At 42.2% G+C, this 20377-nt stretch overlaps 2 long non-coding RNA genes across 2 annotated transcripts in view; one reads left to right on the forward strand and one right to left on the reverse strand.

Annotated features, from left to right (window-relative positions):
* LOC118494495 overlaps positions 1–20377 on the forward strand; it is a 45196-nt gene that overhangs the window by 4879 nt on the left and 19940 nt on the right. The gene's annotated exons all lie outside the window — the stretch shown is intronic.
* LOC116048634 overlaps positions 954–20377 on the reverse strand; it is a 22359-nt gene continuing 2935 nt past the window's right edge. The window contains exons 2-5 of the long non-coding RNA XR_004104703.2: positions 5073–5868; positions 2633–2678; positions 2267–2432; positions 954–1621 (exon numbers count right to left, since the gene is read on the reverse strand). This is a non-coding gene — a long non-coding RNA (uncharacterized LOC116048634). The remainder of the gene's footprint in view (positions 1622–2266; positions 2433–2632; positions 2679–5072; positions 5869–20377) is intronic.

Raw genomic sequence — 20377 nt, forward strand, 5'->3', positions numbered from 1 at the left:
TTTATTTGGTCATATTCCAGCATGTATTTATTGATCATAACGTAATTTGGTCCTCCATACAGGAATTCTTACGTATGCTAATTACATACAAGTGTGAGAGCTGGGTCTTAAAGTGTTACATGCACCTGCTGCTGTACACCTTTTTCTCAAAGAAATATTTAATATGTAAGTTCTAAGTATACATTTTATTTCAGGTTCAAACTGCTGAGATTTTTAGTTACAAATCATAGGGTTCAAAGTGAAATTGTACCTTTTGGGGCTATGAGTCTAGATTTCCCTAATTCTACCATTAGGCGGCAACACGTCTGTGCTACTATTACCACCATAGACTGTTAATATTAATTATTATGAATTATTACCACAGCTTGGTGCATACTGATTGGAGCATGCTAACTCCAGTGTCTGGTTGTATTCAAAGAAAAGGGTTATATTGCTTTTAAAGCAAAGGCAGTGTATATTTAAACTTGTTTACTATTTAGTTAAAAGTTGCAGGTTTAAATTCAACATAAAGTACTGAGGGAAAAAGTCATATTTGATTCAGTAGGTTTTATTAAAATGTTTCACTCATTCAGCTCATCACAGTAACAAAAGGGGCAGGATTTTGTGAAATGTGCCGTAGCGACGGCCATTTAAAAACACAAGCCAAATATTACAAAGAAACAGTGCTACATTATGCCGTGTATAACTGAAATCTTCCCCACAAAAAAAAAAAAAATAAATCCAGAAGATGAAATGTAAAAGGAAGTGCAAACATTAGTAAACAGAAGATAAGAACATCAGTAAGTTCAGAGATTTATACAAAGTGCAACAAGAACAGATCCCTTATAGGGCGTTAAACTATTTCAAAGTGTTAATATGCACAGTTTAGTGACACCATGGTGAGACAATTTTGTAAACGCATTCACACTTTTTCCTTTTGGTCACATTTAAAATTCAATAATATTGCATCAATATATATTTATATAAATAGCCATTTAATAGTAAGCTTTGTACACAGATACATACAGTAGACCTTGTAAAAATGAGACCAAATGTGCCCAAACCAACAGGGACGGATTCGTTTTAGCAGCATCTTTGGCACTTGTTGCCAGAGGGAAAACACCTGATTAGTTAAAAAAAAAAAGGTATTTAAAATAAATATATAAATACGTACAGTATTGTGAGGCTCTTTATTTATAAAAAAAGTGGCAGGCCTCTTTAGTAGGTTAGTACTACTGGTACCCTACAGCCAGTGGTTTATTGCACAAGAGCAACGGGGAACAACTCCCCCTTGGCACGGACCAAACTCAGAAGCGTCAAGCAGTCGCTAAAATTACACCTGATCTGCATACACTCAAATCCAGAAAAAAAGACGTCCCGCCTTCCCCGAAGAAATTCTGCATAGAATTCAATGGATGACACGAGAGATCGATTCCCTTTTGGAGAACTCTTCTATGCAGGACTTGAGCAGATTTAAGGTTACAGTTACTTTTTGGTCAAACCCATTCAAACGTCCCCAAGGAAAAGCTTTACGTTGAGGTGTGGTGAGTTACCCGAGCCAGCGGGATCAGTAGCAGCCGTCCCTCCGGCTGCTGTCACGAAGGGCAGTGAGGGTGGCAGGCTCTTTGGAGGTGTCAGTAAACTGCAGAAAATAATAAAGGAACGGTCAATTAGGCATATCTGACAACCTTTATAAGAGAACACAAACCTTTTCTAACCTAGCAATTAAGGCTGAAACTAACGATTATTATTTTCCATTAATCTGTCCATTATTTGCTCCATTAGTTGTTTGGTAATAGATAGGTAAAATAGTGAAAAATGACGTCCTCAAATGTCTTGTTTTGTCCACAGCTAAAAGATATTCAGTTTACTTTCACAGAAGAGAGAAGAAACCAGAAAACTTTCACATTCAACAAGCCGGAATCAGAGAACTATTACCTTTTTTTCATAGAAAATGATCCAAGGGCCTAACTTTGGGTTCAAAACTGGGGGAAATTTTTGGCATATCAATCACTTCATACCCTAGATTGTGGTGAATGTTTCTGCAACAATATGTGCCTTTTCTGCATCAATTTATGGTGCATATGTCCTTAATTATGTAAAGTAAAGGAAAATATTATTAGATATTTTGGGGGTGGGGGGGGCGGCGGTTTGTAACCCCCCCTGTAAATTACGCCTATGCTTAAACCGATTAATCGATAATCAAAATAGTTGGCGATTAATTTGATAGTTGACAACTAATCGATTAATCACTGCAGCTCTACTAGTAATAAAATAAAGGGTTTACCTCCATGCTCGCTGCGGGGGGTGGAGCTTGGGGTGCCAACAAAGGAGGCGGGGCAGGGCCTTGATGGTGGGGCTGACATAGGCGGTGGCCTTCAGCGGCTGCCGTGACAACGTGGAGAAGTTCCCGACGCTCTGGACATGGTTCTGCAGCTGGCCTGGGGAGGGGACTGGAGGTGGATGGAGAGAACAGATACAAGATTAAATTAGATCCTTCTGTATGTGTGTTTCATAATAATAATAATAATAATAATAATAATAATAACATTTTTGAAGAAACGACTCGCACATCCAAAAATTCTTCTGTGCAGGTGTGTGTTTTCAGCATTCATTTCAGTATATACATACATATATACATCCAACTACGTACCAAGATTGTAGCGGGTGACATGGGAGCAAAGGACCACCAGCAGAATCTAATGTAATAATGATAGACAAGAAACAAATAAGTCTGCAAATAATCACTCACAACTGCAGCTGCAGAAATGGAGGAAGGTTTTTATCAGTTTCAGTGGGGAGAAACTGCATTCGCAAGAGGCTGAGCTGACAGGAAGGGTTACAGCAATCTAAAGAGCTCAAAGAAAACTTCACTGTATGGCTCACTAAAACAAAACAGCTCAACTTACTGCATGGCTTTTTAACTTCACCACTGTATTTTTCTGTCCAAAACTCTCTTAAATTGATGGAGCTCGTGCCCTAAATCATCAATGCCTGTATTATACAAATGGCCAAATGAAAAAACATTGCCCTCCTTTAAAAAGGCATCGCTCTGGGGGCTGAGAGACAGTATGCTTCTCATGAGCTCACAGTTGGTATTGGAGAAACATCTGTTGAACTCATTGAGCATGCGGTCAATTACAGGATAGAAAAATGACGTTTGTCACGTTCTACCTCCCTCTGACCAACAGTGTTTAGTGTGCAGTAGCCACTGAGTCTAGAGCTCAGCATATTCCGACGTTTTGCCACTGACGTCGCAGAATCACACCGCTCACAAATATTCAATGCTTCATCCCACAACTTATCAAAGAAAGACTCCTGCCTGTGGTCTTTCAATGTCAGGACTAAAGTATTTACTAAGTCAACAGCTCTTGACGGATCAACAGTTTGTGACTGTAACATGTCAGACAGTAGCTTTGTCTCCCCAAACAACTTACACAGAGTAACAAGATACACAACAAATTCTAGGTCAAATTTGAGCCAGAAGCAGTTTTTTCACCATGACGTTCTGGAGCAATCTCTCGCGGTAGTCGTTTAAGGGCAGGTAGAGTGGCCGTAATATTACGTAGGGCTAGAAATCGGCATGCCCAACGTGTGTCGCTTAAACGTTGCAGCTCTCTTGTTCTGCCATACATTTCTCTTTGGAGAGACAGCCATTTTGGGTGCACATATGACGCGGAGGTAAAAAATATAAAGACTAAAAGAAAAACACTCCTCTGTTTCAGCACCATTTTATTGCACTGCTTTGCAAATACTAAGAACCTTCTTCATCTCAAACCTGATGGTGCAGCACTTGCTGCCCCTCTGGCTGTTCCTCTCTCTATCCTTGTACGTTTTCTTCCTCATCACCCTCTTCTTCATCTTCCTCACCCTCTGGAATTACCCTCTCTGTGTCAGAGCCCTTAACTTCATCACATGCCCTCTCTCCAACCTCCTCCGACTCCTCTGGCTCTCCCTCTTCCTGCTCCTCAACACCTTGATTTGTTTTTCTCACTTTTTTGTTTACTGGGGCTAAAAAGGACGCTATGTCCATTCTTCGTTTCATGATAACTATTAGAAGAAGAAAAAACGTAGGGGCATGCATTACATTTCGTTGCCTAACCATCCCTCCCTACTTAACACGGGCAGATAGCTGTTGATTACTTTACTCAAATGTATTTGTTATCGCAATGCAACAGCCAAGACGGATGAAGTTACGTGGTTTACATCACAACATTGTGTAGACCTAGCGAGGAGACTGACATTTGGATATGCGCTTCTGCTTCGATGAGTTTGCTTAGATATGAGTATTATGATATGACAAAGTTCTCAATGCTTCTGTTAACATGTAGGGACCCTCATTATGCTACCGTGGAAGTTTGGTGATATTTTGAGCCTTTTTAGTGGTACAAAATAGCGATTTACTTTTACTTTCCCTGTGCCCCGAATACTAGCGTTGTAAGCTAATCAAGCTACAAACACATTCAATTAGCATGAAAACATGTTTGTCCGTGGTGGGCGGTTCTAAAACTTGTGGTACTATAGGGGTTATTTGGAGAGTTTCGGTTCTGACTTGAAACTTCAAATTCAAGCTGGTTGAAATGAGTCTTCTTAAAGTAACCATATCTAAATTGCGCGGTATTATGAGTCATTTGTTGACATAGAGACAAGAGAACCACTCATCGCAAGCAAATGTATTTATATTTAAATGTATACTTCCAATTTAAAAAGCACAGCCAGGAAGGCTGTGGACGGACGGAAGAACCAGCAGGGAAACCAGTGGGGGGGTTCAGCAACTGACCCAGACCTGAATGACAACATGAATACTGCAGAATAAATCCATTTAACCGTTTCATACTGCATACTAGTGATGAACACACTACAGCATATGCATTCATTGGTAGTATGTAGTAGACATTGCTGAATACAGCCCGGTTGCCTTTCTCGAGTCTGCAGCAGTGTCTGCTTTGCTTGTCACAAAGCAACGCAGTGATCTCTGCTGAACGAAGAAAACATAAGCTGTATTACCAGTTAAATTGACAGTATAATAAGAGCAAAAGTTTGATTATACATTTGTTATAATCTGTCAAATTCAGATAAATTTAGTGCAGTACCTCACTGGCATCTGTGTAGCAGCTACCATCCAAAAACTGGTCTGGAAGACCCGAAGGAGATCAGCATCTGTCAAGCAGCTTAAGAAAAAGTGAATATTGTTATCTATTATTTCATACAATTGAACCGTCAATATTAAGGTTTGTTTGATCAGAAGAAGTGAAGTTAGTAACATGGACACTTTGTAAATACAGATCGAGACCCAACAAGAGTGGGAGAGAGATAAAGAAAGAAATACAGAAGAGTGTGACAAAACCCAAAAGGCCAACACATACAGTACAGGCTGCAGCACAAAAACACAACCTCGAAAGCCAACACAAGATTCAAACCAGCATGCAGCAGCCTGTAATCACAACTTTGAAGTACAACGCCAACCACTGTAGAGATCTCCCATCATACAGGATTCAAACAGACACGCTACAGCCCATAATCACAACCCTAAAGGACAACATCAACCACTAAAGAAATCTTCCATCATACAGGATTCAAACTGATGGCAATTCAAGAGAGGGAGAGAGACAGAGAGAAAATATAGCAATATATAAAAACAGTGATATAATGAACACTGGCAATATAGAAACAGTAAATGATATGATTAATAGCAGTGCAGAGACAAACAGAGACAGAGACAAACAGAGAGACAAATAGAGAGACAAACAGCTGTTACACAGAGACAAAAGACAGCCACTCATCGCAAGCAAATGTATTTATATTTGAATGTATACTTCCCATAGAAGAAGCACATCCAGGAACATAGACGGACGAAGAACCAGCGGAGGACCAGCGACTGACCCAGACCTGAATGACAACATGAATACTGCAGAATAAATCCATTTAACCATTTCATACTGCATACTAGTGATGAACACAGTAGGTACCACTACAGCATATGCATTCATTGGTAGTATGTAGTAGGCATTGCCAAATACAGCCCTGGTTGCAAGCGCCAATCAAATAAGGAAATTAAGAGAAAAAAGTAGAAGAAAAAAGATGGCAGCGCCTGTACCCATTGCAGATCTGAATGAAATCTTGCTTGTGACATTGTAGAAATGTTTGCTGTAGCAGACCAAACGTACACAACTGTCAATTCAAATGCATTTTTACGTGTGATGGAAGACTTAGCTGAGAGAATATCAGCCATTATTGACAGAAATAAATGAAATAAAAAAACATGTTTTACATACTGTATACTGAATCGTATGCCTTCTTTCTGCCTAATCTCTATTTGCTGGATTCATTACAGCGCAAACAAAGAGCTTGAGCGACTAGTTGAGCCTGCTGGGACTCTAACATGCTCATTCACCAATCAGAAGCTTTAACCCGCCCCCTGACTTTTGATGACTGAAGATGACAGATGTACTTAATTCCCTGCTATGGATACATAAAAGTATAAAGTAAAAAAAAATGTAAATCAATATATACAAATGTAGACATTTAATTATACAACACATACATTTATGCATGTATTTATTTAGTTATGGTCCCTGCTAAATTTCAAGGTAGTTTATGTAATGAAGATGTAATATCAGATGAGACCACAAGATGGAAGCATAAAGCAACTTTAATCACATCAGTCTGCACCTGAAGTTACATGCTGATTATTTTCATTATTGATTAATCATTAAATCTAGACACGATCTTTGTGAACGGGAGATGTCGACCTTAATTGCATTTCTCAAACAGAAATAAACTTGATTTGTGAAACTGTTTTAAAGAATCTGTAACCTCTGAGATAATGTAGTACCGATTTGACAAGCAGCTAGGTATAGTGGTTTTTGATCTGCACCTAGTAATGTAATATGTAATCTACGTGTGTCTGCATAATACAGACAAACGTATGCCGTAGTTATTGAGGTTAGATCAAGTCTGTATGACCAATGTTTACTTTATGAAACACTTCACTGTTAAGCTCCCTCACCAGTTAAATTATTTATTTTAACAGCCCATGGTGAGCTATGTAGCAAAGCAAACCGGTTAAAAAAATAGGTTGGAAGGAGAGGTTTTATTGTGTTAACTTTCAGTTGAAGGTTAAGAGGAAGTTACAGTAAACAGCTTTTATTGTGACGGGAAAAACGGAAGTGGATAAAGTATAGTATTGACTGGTGCTTGACTGTACTGTGGTTGAATAAAGAGACGTACAGTGTCGTCTTGGTTTCGGCATTGGAAGCAGTGTTTCTTTATTTAATAGAAAAACATGAGTCTAGGCAATTTGATAAACCCTCTGATTTTAAACTCCTGCCTCAATAGACATTCATGTTTTAAGAGGCGCAGGATGTCCGCCCCAAAATGGCGGCCGCGGCGAGGTGAATCATCTTGTGGTAATTATATCATCTTTGGTCAACACGGAGGATTTTGGATATTCTGTCAACAAACTTTTCTGACTACAGCAGGTAAGTAACATAGGAAAATAAGTAAAAACATTTTTTTTACATTTGGCTAAAGTTACTGAAAATGTAGGATTAAAAACTGCCGAACTGGAAGCCAACTTCAGCATCGTGTAAATTACCACATAAAATAAGGCCTCACTTTCCTATTTAAAACATCACATTACAGTGAACTTGTTATACAAAATATAATAGTCTAATCAATGGTGGTGTGTGTTTAATGTGTTACACGTAGTCAACAAACAGGTGCACGGCTTGCTCACTGCTAAGCTAAAGCAGCTAACAAAGCTAAAGGCGTGTTAACAGCTGCGGGATTACCAACAGAGCAACTACAGGAAGGAGAACAATCTGAGTGTTTGAGCCGGACGAGTAAATGTGTAAAATGTTAAGCGGATAATTGGCAGCCAAAATAAAGAACTGAATCAACTGAGAGCAGCAGGGCGACCAACCATGTATATATCTATGGCGACCAACATTGCTTACTGGGATAGGGTGAGATGTGATAGGACTGTTGTAGCCCGTTTGGACATGTGCTGCGTGTGTGTGTATTTTGTGTGGTAGGTTTGTGTGAATGGTCTGTTTGCTAGGTCACCTGCACACCTGTGTGTATGTGTGCTAATCAGAGGTTAGAAAGGGAATCCCAGGTGAGATGGTGTAGGGGGAATTAGGATCTGAGAAGCCACAGTTTTTTCAACAAAATGTATATGATCACAAAAAATTGTCACTGGGGGAAATTTGAAACCATTTCCAACGCTTGCTGGCGCAAATAATGAGGTCTGCCATCGTCTTAATGTTAATCCTTTATTTTATAAATGCATTTAAAAGCGCCTACAAAAAGACTGACTGTGAAAAGATTAACAACGAGCAGACGAGATCTAAAAAACATATCTCGCACACAGCTGAAGTTGAAAAACTGTGGCTTCCCAGATCCTAATTCCCAGCAGTTATGGGGAAAATTAAAGCTTAAGTTGGCTCCGTTAGCGCTACCAGTGTTCGTGCCGAAAATCTCTTCCCTGCCGAATTTCTCCCCCCTTCGCATTTAGCTGTCTTTACAGTTAGCTAAATTACCCCGAAAAAGGTGGGTTAAGCACCAACACGACTAGTTAAGATTACAGCAAAGTGAAGGGGGAGATCATTCCTGGCAGCTGGGAGATCTGCTGCTGCCGAAAACATCAGATTTTATAAACTACATGTGCGTTGTGTGCAGAAATCTTAATGTGTAAAGTAGTTACTTTACACATTAAGATTTACTAGTGTCAGATCATGTCAGAGAATTGTGATATCAATTCTAAGATAATAAATCCTGATTCATATTTTCCCCCGAATCGTGCAGGCCTACTTCTCACCGTCAACTCTGTTTTTATTCTTAATATGTTAATTCAATTCAATTTTATTTATAGTATCAAATCATAACAAGAGTTATCTCGAGACACTTTACAGATAGAGTAGGTCTAGACCACACTCTATAAAGCCCCAGCAATTCCAATAGTTCCCCCGAGAGCAAGCATTAGCAGTGGCTATTGCGACAGTGGCGAGGAAAAACTCCCTTTTAGGAAGAAACCTCGGCAGACCCAGACTCTTGGTGGGCGGTGTCTGACGGTTGGGGTTATGACGGTACAGGATGTAGCGTGGCACAGCAGAGCATGGGTGGACGCGGTGGACGCAGCAGGACGTAGCCGGGCATTGCAGGGAATCGCAGAGCGTAGCAGGGTGTAGCAGGTCCATAGCCACAGCTGCACCCAAGACCCAGGTCTTGGTGTCGCCCTAATCCGAGGCGATGTTCTGGGCGAAGAAGAAACATAAGGACTCCGGGGAGTAAACTCCCCAGAGCTAGGTGAGTAACAAGCACTTCTGAGACAGGATGTGCATAAAAGGAAACAAAAGAAAAGAGCGTGTCATAAGAAGGAACTTCCTCGGCAGTCTAGAATTATAATAGCATAACTAGGAGAGGCACTATATTATTGATTATACGATAGGTAAATCTGATGAATGTAAAGAGAAGCAGAGAAAAGCAGGGGTGCTGTGTCTGAAGCTATACACCCTGCCCCGCCGGTCTAGGCGTTCACTGCAACTCCTCACTCCCTAACTATAAGCTTTATCAAAGAGGAGAGTTTTCAGTTTAGTCTTAAATGTAGCGACGGTGTCTGCCCCCCGAACCCAGATTGGGAGCTGGTTCCACAGGAGAGGAGCCTGATAGTTGAAGGCTCTGCCTCCCATTCTACTTTTAGAGACTCTAGGAACCACAAGTAACTCTGCATTCTGGGAGCGTAGTGCTCTAGTGGGACAAGAAGGTACTAAGAGGTCCTCAAGATATGAAGAAGCTTGACCATTTAGAGCTTTATAGGTCAGAAGAAGGATTTTAAATTCAATCCTGGATTTTACAGGAATCCAATGGAGAGAAGCTAATACAGGAGAAATATGATCTCTTTTCTTAGTTCTTGTCAGAACACGCGCTGCAGCATTCTGGATCAGCTGGAGAGTCCTAACGGACTTATTTGAGCATCCTGATAATAAGGAATTACAGTAGTCCAGCCTGGAAGTAACGAATGCATGGACTAGTTTTTCAGCATCGTTTTGAGACAGGATGTTCCTAATTTTAGCAATGTTACGAAGGTGAAAAAAGGCTGTTCTAGAGGTTTGTTTTAGATGGGCGTTAAAGGATAGATCCTGATCAAAAATAACTCCTAGATTTCTGACAGTAGTACTGGAGGCCAGGGCAATACCATCCAGAGTAATTATATCTTCGGCTAATGAGGTTCGTAGGTGTTTTGGGCCCAGCACAATAACTTCGGTTTTGTTTGAGTTTAACATCAGGAAATTGTAGGCCATCCATGATTTTATATCTTTAATGCAAGCTTGAAGTTTAGCTAGCTGGCTGGTTTCGTCTGGCTTGATTGACAGATATAATTGGGTGTCATCCGCATAACAGTGAAAGTTAATTGAGTGTTTCCTAATAATATTGCCTAGAGGAAGCATATATAAGGAGAATAGAATTGGTCCAAGCACTGAGCCTTGAGGAACGCCATGGTTAATTTTAGCGTAATTGGAGGGTTTATTGTTAACATTAACAAATTGCGATCGATCAGAGAAGTAGGACTTAAACCAGTTTAGTGCGATTCCTTTAATGCCAACTAAATGTTCCAGTCTCTGTAAGAGGATGGTATGGTCAATAGTATCGAATGCAGCACTAAGATCTAATAAGACAAGTACGGAGACAAGTCCTTTGTCTGAAGCAGTTAGAAGGTCGTTAGTAATTTTCACCAGTGCCGTCTCTGTGCTATGATGCTTTCTAAATCCTGACTGAAAGTCCTCAAATAAGCTATTGCTATGTAGAAAATCACATAACTGATTAGCGACTACTTTCTCAAGGATCTTGGAGAGAAAGGGAAGGTTAGATATAGGTCTATAGTTGGCTAAGACCTCAGGATCGAGGGTGGGTTTTTTCAGTAGAGGTTATATCACAGCTACTTTAAATGACTGCGGTACATAACCTGTCAATAAAGACATGTTTATCATATCTAGCAATGAAGTGTTAACCACGGGTAACGCTTCTTTAAGTAGCCTCGTTGGGATGGGGTCCAAGAGACAGGTAGATGGCTTTGCTGAAGAGACCTTTAGCATTAATTGTTGAGGGTTTATAGGATAAAAGAAGTCTAAGTTTATGTCAGGTCTAGTCGTTCTTTCTAGCAGTCTGTCAGTTAAAGGTGACCCATTAGAGGTTGAGGGCAAGAGGTGATGAATAGTATCTCTAATTGTTATAATTTTATCGTTAAAGAAACTCATGAAGTCATCACTACTCAGAGCTATAGGAATAGATGGCTCAATAGAGCTGTGGCTATCTGTCAGCCTGGCTACAGTGCTGAAAAGAAACCTTGGGTTGTTATTATTTTCTTCTATTAGTGATGAATAATAGTCTGATCTGGCCTTTCTTAGGGTCTTCCTATAGGTTTTCAGACTGTCTTGCCAGTCTAAACGAGATTCTTCCAGTTTGGTGGAACGCCATTTACTTTCAAGTTTGCGCGAGATTTGCTTTAATTTACGAGTTTGGGAGTTATACCAAGGTGCTAGTTTCCTTTGCTTCATCGTCTTCTTTTTAAGGGGAGCAACAGAGTCTAAAGTAGTCTGTAGGCAGGCCGTAGCACCGTCTACGAAATTATCAATTTGAGAGGGACTAAAGTTTACATAAAGAGCCTCTGTTATATTACGGCACGGTAATGAGTTTAGTGCTGTTGGAATATCTTCCTTGAATTTAGCTATAGCACTGTCAGATAGGCTTCTAGTTTAGAAGCTTTTATCTGATTTCGTATAATCGGGTAGTAAGAATTCGAAAGTTATTAAGAAGTGGTCTGATAATAAAGGATTTTGCGGGAATACTATTACGTCTTCAATTTTGATGCCATATGCCAGCACAAGGTCAAGGGTGTGGTTAAAACAGTGCGTGGCCTCGTGCACACTCTGACTGAAACCAATTGAATCTAGTAGTGAGTTGAAAGCAGTACTAAGGCTATTGCTGTCAACGTCCACATGGATATTAAAATCACCTACAATAAGTACTTTGTCTGATTTTAGGACTACACATGATAAAAACTCTGAGAATTCCGATAAAAATTCAGAATATGGACCTGGTGCTCGGTAGACAACAACAAATATAATAGGCTGTACTGTTTTCCATGTTGGATGCTGAAGATTAAGAACGAGATTTTCAAAAGAGTTATAATTTAGTTTAGGTTTAGGATTAATTAACAGGTTTGAGTCAAATATGGCTGCAACTCCCCCTCCTCGGCCTGAGTCTCTAGGAATTTGAGTATTAATATGAGTGGGAGGAGTGGCTTCATTTAGACTAACATACTCTTCATGGCCCAGCCAGGTTTCAGTTAGACAGAATAGATCAATTTGATTATCGGATATCAATTTGTTTACTAGTATTGCTTTAGAAGACAGAGATCTGATATTTAGTAGACCGCATCTAATTTTCCTATCCTATCATTGCAGTGGTAGTTGTAATTCCAATTAGGTTGTTAAGTATTGCCCCTCTTTTGGTTACCTGTGATTTAACTGATCTGAGTCGAGTTACAGACACTGTCTCGTTTTTTGGGGCAGGTTGTGGCTGACGTGAACTGGATGCTAAATTGACTATGTTTGCAGTCAACTTCTTATTACTTAGGGGATTCAACACTTTGTATGGTCTATTGTTGATTATAACTGGAATAGTACTAGTACTACATGTGACCCTGCAGAAAACATTTTCAGATTCATTCACTTGTAAAGTGCCATTAGGATCAATACCTGGGGGGCATGAATCTGTGATATTTTCAACAGAATGTCAATACTTAACTTTCAGTGTGGTCGTTATGTTGTCAGATAGCAGCCTGGCTCCATGTCGGTTTGGGTGGAGACCATCATGTTTCAGCAGGCTGGGCCTCTCCCAGAACAAGTTGAAGTTGTCGACATAGGGAATGCCCAGGGAAGCGCAGTGGGGTTTCAGCCAGGTGTGGAGCCAGAACAGTCTGGACCATCTTTCAGCACCCTTTCTGTAGGTAGGTAGAGGCCCAGAAATGACGATCCGTTTTCCTGTGCCCATCAGGGTGGTGATGAGAGTGGTGAAGTCTTTTCGAAGTGCTGTCGACCGTCTCTCTCTGATGTCGTTTGTGCCCACATGCACGATGATGTTGTCGACCTTAGCGTGGCAGGCGAGGATGCTGGGAAGTTTGTGCTGGATGTCACGGACCTTGGCACCAGGGAAGCAGTAGACCTTGGACGGACCGCTAGGTGTAGGGGGAATGTAGAGGTCCCTGACCATGGAGCTTCCGATGACCAGCATGGAAGTTGTTGGGTCTGAAGGGGGGCGCGCCGACTGTGTGGATGGGCCAGGATGAGCGCCGTGGGGAGGTGGCAGAGAAGGGTTTCCGCAGAGCAGAGGGAACTCCTCATCGTTCATCAGAATGGTGTAGCGATTTTCTAGTCGTATAGGTTGGGCTGGGCCTGAGCGTTGTCCTGACCGCCTGCTGTGGTGCTTGCTTATACGCCATGGCTCAGGCTGGTGTGGAGTGGAGCTGGTCAGCAGAGCTGACTTGGTTCTCGGCAGAAGCCGAGGTGAGACGACAGGGACAGAGGTTGTATTAGTGCGTGGTGGGGTGAGAGTAGTGCAGGGCAGAGTGGAATCAAGACATCCGACATTAGTGTGTGTGTGAGGGGAACTTCCAATGATAATGGTGTCAAGGAACTGTTCATTCACCTTGATCTGGTGGAGAGTCGCTATTCTGGCTTCAAGTTCCACTATCTTCTGGCTGAACAGGAGGCATGAGTCGCAGCCAGGTGTACAGCTGAGGGGGGGCATCGTGTAGCTTGCTAGTTTAGCTAGTAGCAACGTTGACGGAGGCCCTCTCCAAAACCGATCCCTCTTCACTTGCAGTTCACAAGTCAACACTTGCGGATGCTCCTGCTTGTGTTAGCAAGCTGTGGATACTCCGTTACTGAAGGTGTGTCGTACCTTCCAGTGATTCACCAGTGATGAACTCTGAACTCTTCTGCTTCCTGCCCCACCCCCTGCCAGGTTAGAACAGATGTCTGCCCCATCTACCATTGCCCTGACATGCTGACTGCAAGCCCCGTGCTCATCAGAAATGTCAGTAGGTCACTTGGACTCTTTCCCTGAAAGTTTGTCATGCTGTACATCACTTTGAGCTCTGCTCTGAGTCTGCCCAGGTCAAAGTGTGCGCCGTAGCTCTCATCCAGGCTCCTCAGCTCAGTTTCGGGAAATGTCTGCTTGAACTTGGTAAACAGCTGTGCGTCCAGCAATGCAACAAACAGTAGTCGCTTTTGATCCTCAAATCGATTCCTGATTTGCGTGATGATGCTGTCGATTAGCGCTGTGTGTAGCTGTCTGTAGTGCGCGTGCGGGTCTGTTCGGCCTCTAGCTGCGCTCGGCTGTCCCGCGGCCTCCCCGGTCCTCTCATAGATGGCATCAAATTTCCCACGCTCACCTTCAAGACTCTGGCAAAAATCCCCAATTCTGGCCAGACTGAACTGCATGTCTAAGCTCTTATTTTGCAGGATTCCGAAGAGCACATCAGCAAAGTCAAAAATGCCGATGAAAGCAAAGAGAAAAAAACAGAACTCAAAGCTTTTCAACTGTGACAAGTGTCCTGATGCACAATGTACCGTTTCACGGTCAAAATCCTCCGCGTGATCGAGGATGTGCTGGAAAAGCTCGACCAGCTCAGCTCTTTTGTCGTGGACCGTGCCCACCAACCGGGAGTTGAAGTTCCATCTCACCTGAGAGATCCGCGGCAGCCGCCTCTCGCAAAACTCATCCAGCAGTTTTGTTGGCTTGGGAGAACGTGTGAAAAATGCAGACAATCCTCCCAGATTCGCAAAAAAAATCTTGCAGTCCTTTATTTTTGATGCTCCCTGAGACATCACAAGATTTAATGTGTGTGCATAACAGTGCACAAACAGAGCCTGAGGGATTTCTTCTTTTACGCGCGCCTGTACGCCATTAAGTCCCGATGCCATTACAGCGGCTCCGTCATAACACTGTGCCACTAACTTTGTTTTGCAGTCGTAGCTGCCCAACACTTCAAGTACTGAAGCTGCTAGATCATGAGCGGTGTCAGTAACGTACCGAAGTACAAATGACAGCTGTGCAGTGTTGCTGAAATCTGTGGTCTCATCCACCATAACTGCGACAAACTTGGTGTTGTTGATCTCTTTTTTTGATGGCATCATTTAGCACCTCAGCAACAGCATTTATGAGATCATTTTGAATTTTCCCAGATGTTCCCGTAAAAACGGTGGCCGTGGCAAGGTGGTGTCGCAAGTCAGCATCATATTCTGATAGCAGAGATAATAGCTCCAAATAATTACCTCGATTCAGGGACCCTTTCCCCTCGTCATGTCCCCTGAAAGACAATTCTTGCTGTCCCAAAAAGATGACACAATCAACGAGGCGCTTCAGTATGTCCCGGTTTTTTCTCACTCTCTCATTGTGCAGGCTTGTCTCTCGTCTCCGCTGCTCATCCAGTTGCAAATCCACCCTGGACTCACCAAAGGTCTTCAAATGTACCACCGTTGTGAGGTGTCGCTCGGATGTCTGATGTTTGACAGCTGCCTTGGTGAAGCTATTAAGGCTGTTAAAACCTGTGGTGTTCCATGTTCCCTCACTGGTATTAAAAAGCAAACACGGCCAGCAAAATAGCTTGTTCCGCTCGGTGCTAGCTGTTAGCCAGTCATAGCGGTCGTAGTTACCCTCAGTGAAGTGCCGCACAAAACCTTTGCCAGCCTTGGTCAGCCCATCCAGCTTAGGTGTAGGTCTTCCTCTTAAAATTATTTCTTTCTTCTCTCCAAACGATCGCCTTGAAAAAGGCACATGAAGGAGATCGGAAACAGGATCGTTAGGAGGTGTGAAGGCAGCGGCCATAGTTCACTCCTGGTTCACTCACAACCCGCTAAAAAGTTCAAACTTCGTTGATGACATCAGCGGGGGCTAGCGTCGACACAACGCTGGGCCCCTAGGGCGTTCTGTCACTACGCATCAAAATTTGATTGGCTGATGACACACGGCAGTCAAAGTTAAAATCAAATGGGAAATGGCAGCTTCATCGAAAGGCTAGCAATGCTACTAGTGCTGGTCCGGCTGGTCCACGGAGCTGTGATGCGTTTAGATGACATGGAAAATCCAGCTACTCAGAAAAAATAACCATATTCTTTCTGGAAATATAATCGTAATGTACTGAAAACGTAATTGATTTTTAGACACACGTTAATTTAATTATGAAAAAATATATTTTTGATTTTGACAGGGCCAGCAGAGAAGGCCCTGATGGCCCTGACAGCCCACTGCTTATTTGATTTTAATTAGGGCTGAACGATTAATTGCATTTGCGATAATATCGCGATATGTTAAAACGCGATAATATCACGATATGTTAAAACTTTTACAGCCATTTTAAAGCAGCCATATTATGCTCTTTCAGGTTCATAATTGTATTTTAAGGTTGTACCAGAATAGGTTTACATGGTTTAATTTTCAAAAAACACCATATTTTTGTTGTACTGCAGTGCTCTCTCTCACTGCTGCAGATCCTCTTTTCAGCTGGTCTCTGTTTTAGCTACAGAGTGAGACCTCTTTTCTTCTTCTTCTTCTGTACTATCTTTGATTACACTTGCACATGCCCAGTAGCTCAGATGTAGATCATGTCAGCTAGCTAGCTCCATAGACAGTAAAAGAAAGGCTGTTTCTACAACTTCGGTCAGTTACAAGGCAGGATTAGCTGGGAGACTTCTAAATGAGGGCGCACATGGAAGTAGTTCTTTTGTAGATTATGGTGAACTTGTGTGTGTTGTAGCAGTGCTTTGCTATTGAGAACGAGGTAGCATGCTAGCATTAGCATGCTAACGCTACGAGCTAATGGTTGCGGTTAGCCTGCTCGTTTCGGCTTGTGACGTCACAAGCCGTGCCGATTTTGACCAGCTCACCCAGAGACTGAAGGCAGGACACATTCAGGAACCGTATCTCACTCTAAACACCATGGATGGATTTTTTTCAAAGTTTGTATGTGTGTGGAAGCACCAGAGACACAACATAACACCCCAAATCCCAGAAAAAGTGATTTTTTCATAATATGGGCACTTTAATAAAATGAAGGGTTTTATTTGGGCTTGAGTCTATACATGCAGTTAATGGATACAGGCACACAGAACTCAAGGCTCGGTAGGCAACGATTAGCTCTGATTAGTGTTTAGCTCCGGTTAGCTAGCTCCGTTATAAAGCTATGAGTGGAGGAGCTGCCACTGAGAGGGGTAACAACCAGACTGATAAATGACGTTTGGGGAGCTTTCACAGCAGCGTGGCCGCGGTGTTTCAACAGTTTTATTAGTACAGTTAATCCCACGGCAAGAACACCAGCAGCTAGCTAACGCAACGATAGCCTCTCTGAACAAGAACACCAGCAGCTAGCTAACGTAACGATAGCCTCTCTGAACAAGAACACCAGCAGCTAGCTAACGCAACGATAGCCTCTCTGAACAAGTGCACACGGCAGCACGCAACTTCACGAGGGGGAGGGGCTGGAGGCAGCTCCTCTCTGTGCACTGTAAAAAAAATACACGTGTGTGTGTGTGTGTGTGTGTGGATATATACTATATTTTTACTTATTTAACTGTCTAGTGTGTAATTGTGTGTTCATACTATAAATTATTATATTATTATTCTTTGTTGAATAATACAGAAGACAAAGAGATAAAAAATAATAAAAAAAATAATCGAATCGCAATATTTGGGAAAAAAAGTTTTTTATTAGATTTAAATTAGATTATTTTCAAAAATCGTTCAGCCCTAATTTTAATAGGTTGTATGGATGGGTTTGGGAGGGGTTTATGTTGTGTGGTGTGTTAAATGTTAATGTCTAAATATGACAATGTTCCAAGTAAATGGAAGAAATAGGATTGGAATTATTTTTACAACTGAAATAAGAGGGAAAGAATTTCAGATTTAACCATTTTGAAAGAACTTGTTGGCGTTCCTTTTGAACAGGTAACCACCGTAGCATGCCCAGTTCAACAAGATGGCCAAACCACCAATCCCATTCTGATGTGTAGTGACATGTGTAGCTGTACTACTGCTGAACAACAAAAGCATCAGTATCACATGTTTATTGGTCAACGTTGTACTTACTTTGTTCATCTCCATGAATTGAAGATGAAATTTGAGATTTGAAAAATCTGTAAAGATACAGGTTTCATGTCTTTAAGTGTTGACTTCTTATTTGTTTATGCATCTCCTATGACAGCGGTGGATGTGGCACCCGTGACGTCAGGGCCACCCGGCGATGCCTCACCACCCTAGGGACCCAGACCCCCTCCCGCTGGCTGACTGATAACTCTTCTGAACAGGTAACTCCACGTTAAAATATTAAAAAGAATATCAGCAGATACAGACGTCTGTCTCTGAACTCAAACAGTGTTAATGATGCAGTAAAATGGAGAAATGAAAAAGATTATTTGCTGGTTTAGCAGGATTTGTGACTTTGAATGATTTTTTTTTTGTGATGTTTGAATTTTGTGTTTCAGGATGGAGATGCTGGAGGAGAACAAGTCTGGTCAGTGATCATGTTCACACGTTCATACCACAACTGTAGCTCTATCAAAGATTATCTGTCAACTGGAGTTAGGGTTACCAACAGCATGAAACACTCCTCACTTCCTGTCTCCTAAATGGGCGTTATGTCTCACATTAGATACTTACTCGGCTAAAAGTCATATTTATCATCAGGAACATTAGTTTTGTCAGGGCGTTGTGGACGTTAGCTTCTTTGTGTTGCCAGATCTGGAGAGAGTTTGTTCCTGGTCTGGAACAGGTCTGGAAAAAGTAAATTTTCTCCTGATGTGAAAAAAATGCCATACAGGCAAAAAATACAACACAATGCAAGGACCGACATTGCATAAAGTTACTTATAACAAAGTGTAACTTTGTGACTGTAAAAAAGACTAAAAGCTCTGGAAAAGAGAACAGCCTTATGTTAGTTTTAAAATAGTTCCAGTTAGCACATGTCTTAGAAGCTGATTCCAGCAGTGGGCAACATGATGGCTACAAGCTGTTTGACCATTGGAATCAATCCACTCAGGATTAAACCCACGGGACACACTTCTAAACTGTCTTTGAGTGTATTTATATCAACCACACATGTTTAACCCTTCTTTTCTCTCTCTCTGTATCAGAATACAGAAGAATACAGCATGGCGCTGCTCTGCTGGCGACATGGAGGAGGGCTCTTGCTGCCTTTTGTTTGTTTGTTTGTTTGTTATGGCGTCTGTTATGTCCCTGTCTCATACCTGGCATCGGCTGACTCAGTGTGCAAATTTGCTGTTTATCATTTGTGCTGTGAACTGTGTGCTGCGTGTGCGCGAAGTGATTTGGAAGAGAATGGCACCACTAGCACTGGTGTGGCTAATCCTGTTTGGCCAAGTCGTTCAGAGCTCGGCTGACGGGTCAACCAGAAGCAGTGGCCTTCTAATGTACAGTCGGTCCGTGCTGCTGGGATTGCGGAATAGCGGAGTGCTACCCTCGCCTGATCTGCTCCACGATGTGCCTGGGGAGCTACAACAACATCATGGACCGGGCCTACGTCGAGGCAGGAAGGCTAGGAAACGGGGTAGGAGAGGCGGCCTCAGACGGCGCATTCGAGAAGCTACCAAGCTACCGCTACCACCGATGCTTCTCTGCAACCCACGATCCCTAAAACACAAACTGGATGAACTGCGTCAACAGGTTGGAGCATGCCACGAATACCGTGAGTCTGGTTTAATGGCTTTCACAGAAACGTGGTTTAGTGATGAGGTGCCAGACAACTTTGTTCAAATTGAAGGTTTCTCCCACCTACGTTTAGACAGAGATGCAAACTCAGGCAAGACACGAGGGGGTGGGGTGTGTATGTATATTAAAGACAGTTGGTGCCGTAATATTGCAGTGAGAGACAAAATATGTAACCCAGATCTGGAGCTGCTGTGTGTTACCCTGCGGCCACATTATCTGCCAAGAGAATTTACCAACATATTTGTGTGTGTTGTGTACATTCCACCAAGTGGGAATGCCAGCAGAGCAGCTAAGGCAATCACAGACTGTGTTCATCGCCATCTACAGAACAAACCTGATGCCCCCATGCTGATACTTGGCGATTTTAACCACTGCAGTCTGGAAAAAACCTTACCTGGATTTCATCAATATGTTAAGTGTAAAACTAGAAACAACAACATACTCGATTAATGCTATGGCAATATTAAGGACGCCTACACAGCCAGAGCCAGACCTCCCCTGAATAACTCTGACCATAATGTTATTCAGCTGCTCCCCACATATCGCTCAGCTTTTAAGTCCAGCAAACCGGAAATCCAGTCTGTGAAGGTATGGTCCAGTGACAAAACGG

This window comes from Sander lucioperca, chromosome 24 (genome assembly GCF_008315115.2).
Source record: "Sander lucioperca isolate FBNREF2018 chromosome 24, SLUC_FBN_1.2, whole genome shotgun sequence".
NCBI classification, from domain to species: Eukaryota; Metazoa; Chordata; class Actinopteri; order Perciformes; family Percidae; genus Sander; species Sander lucioperca.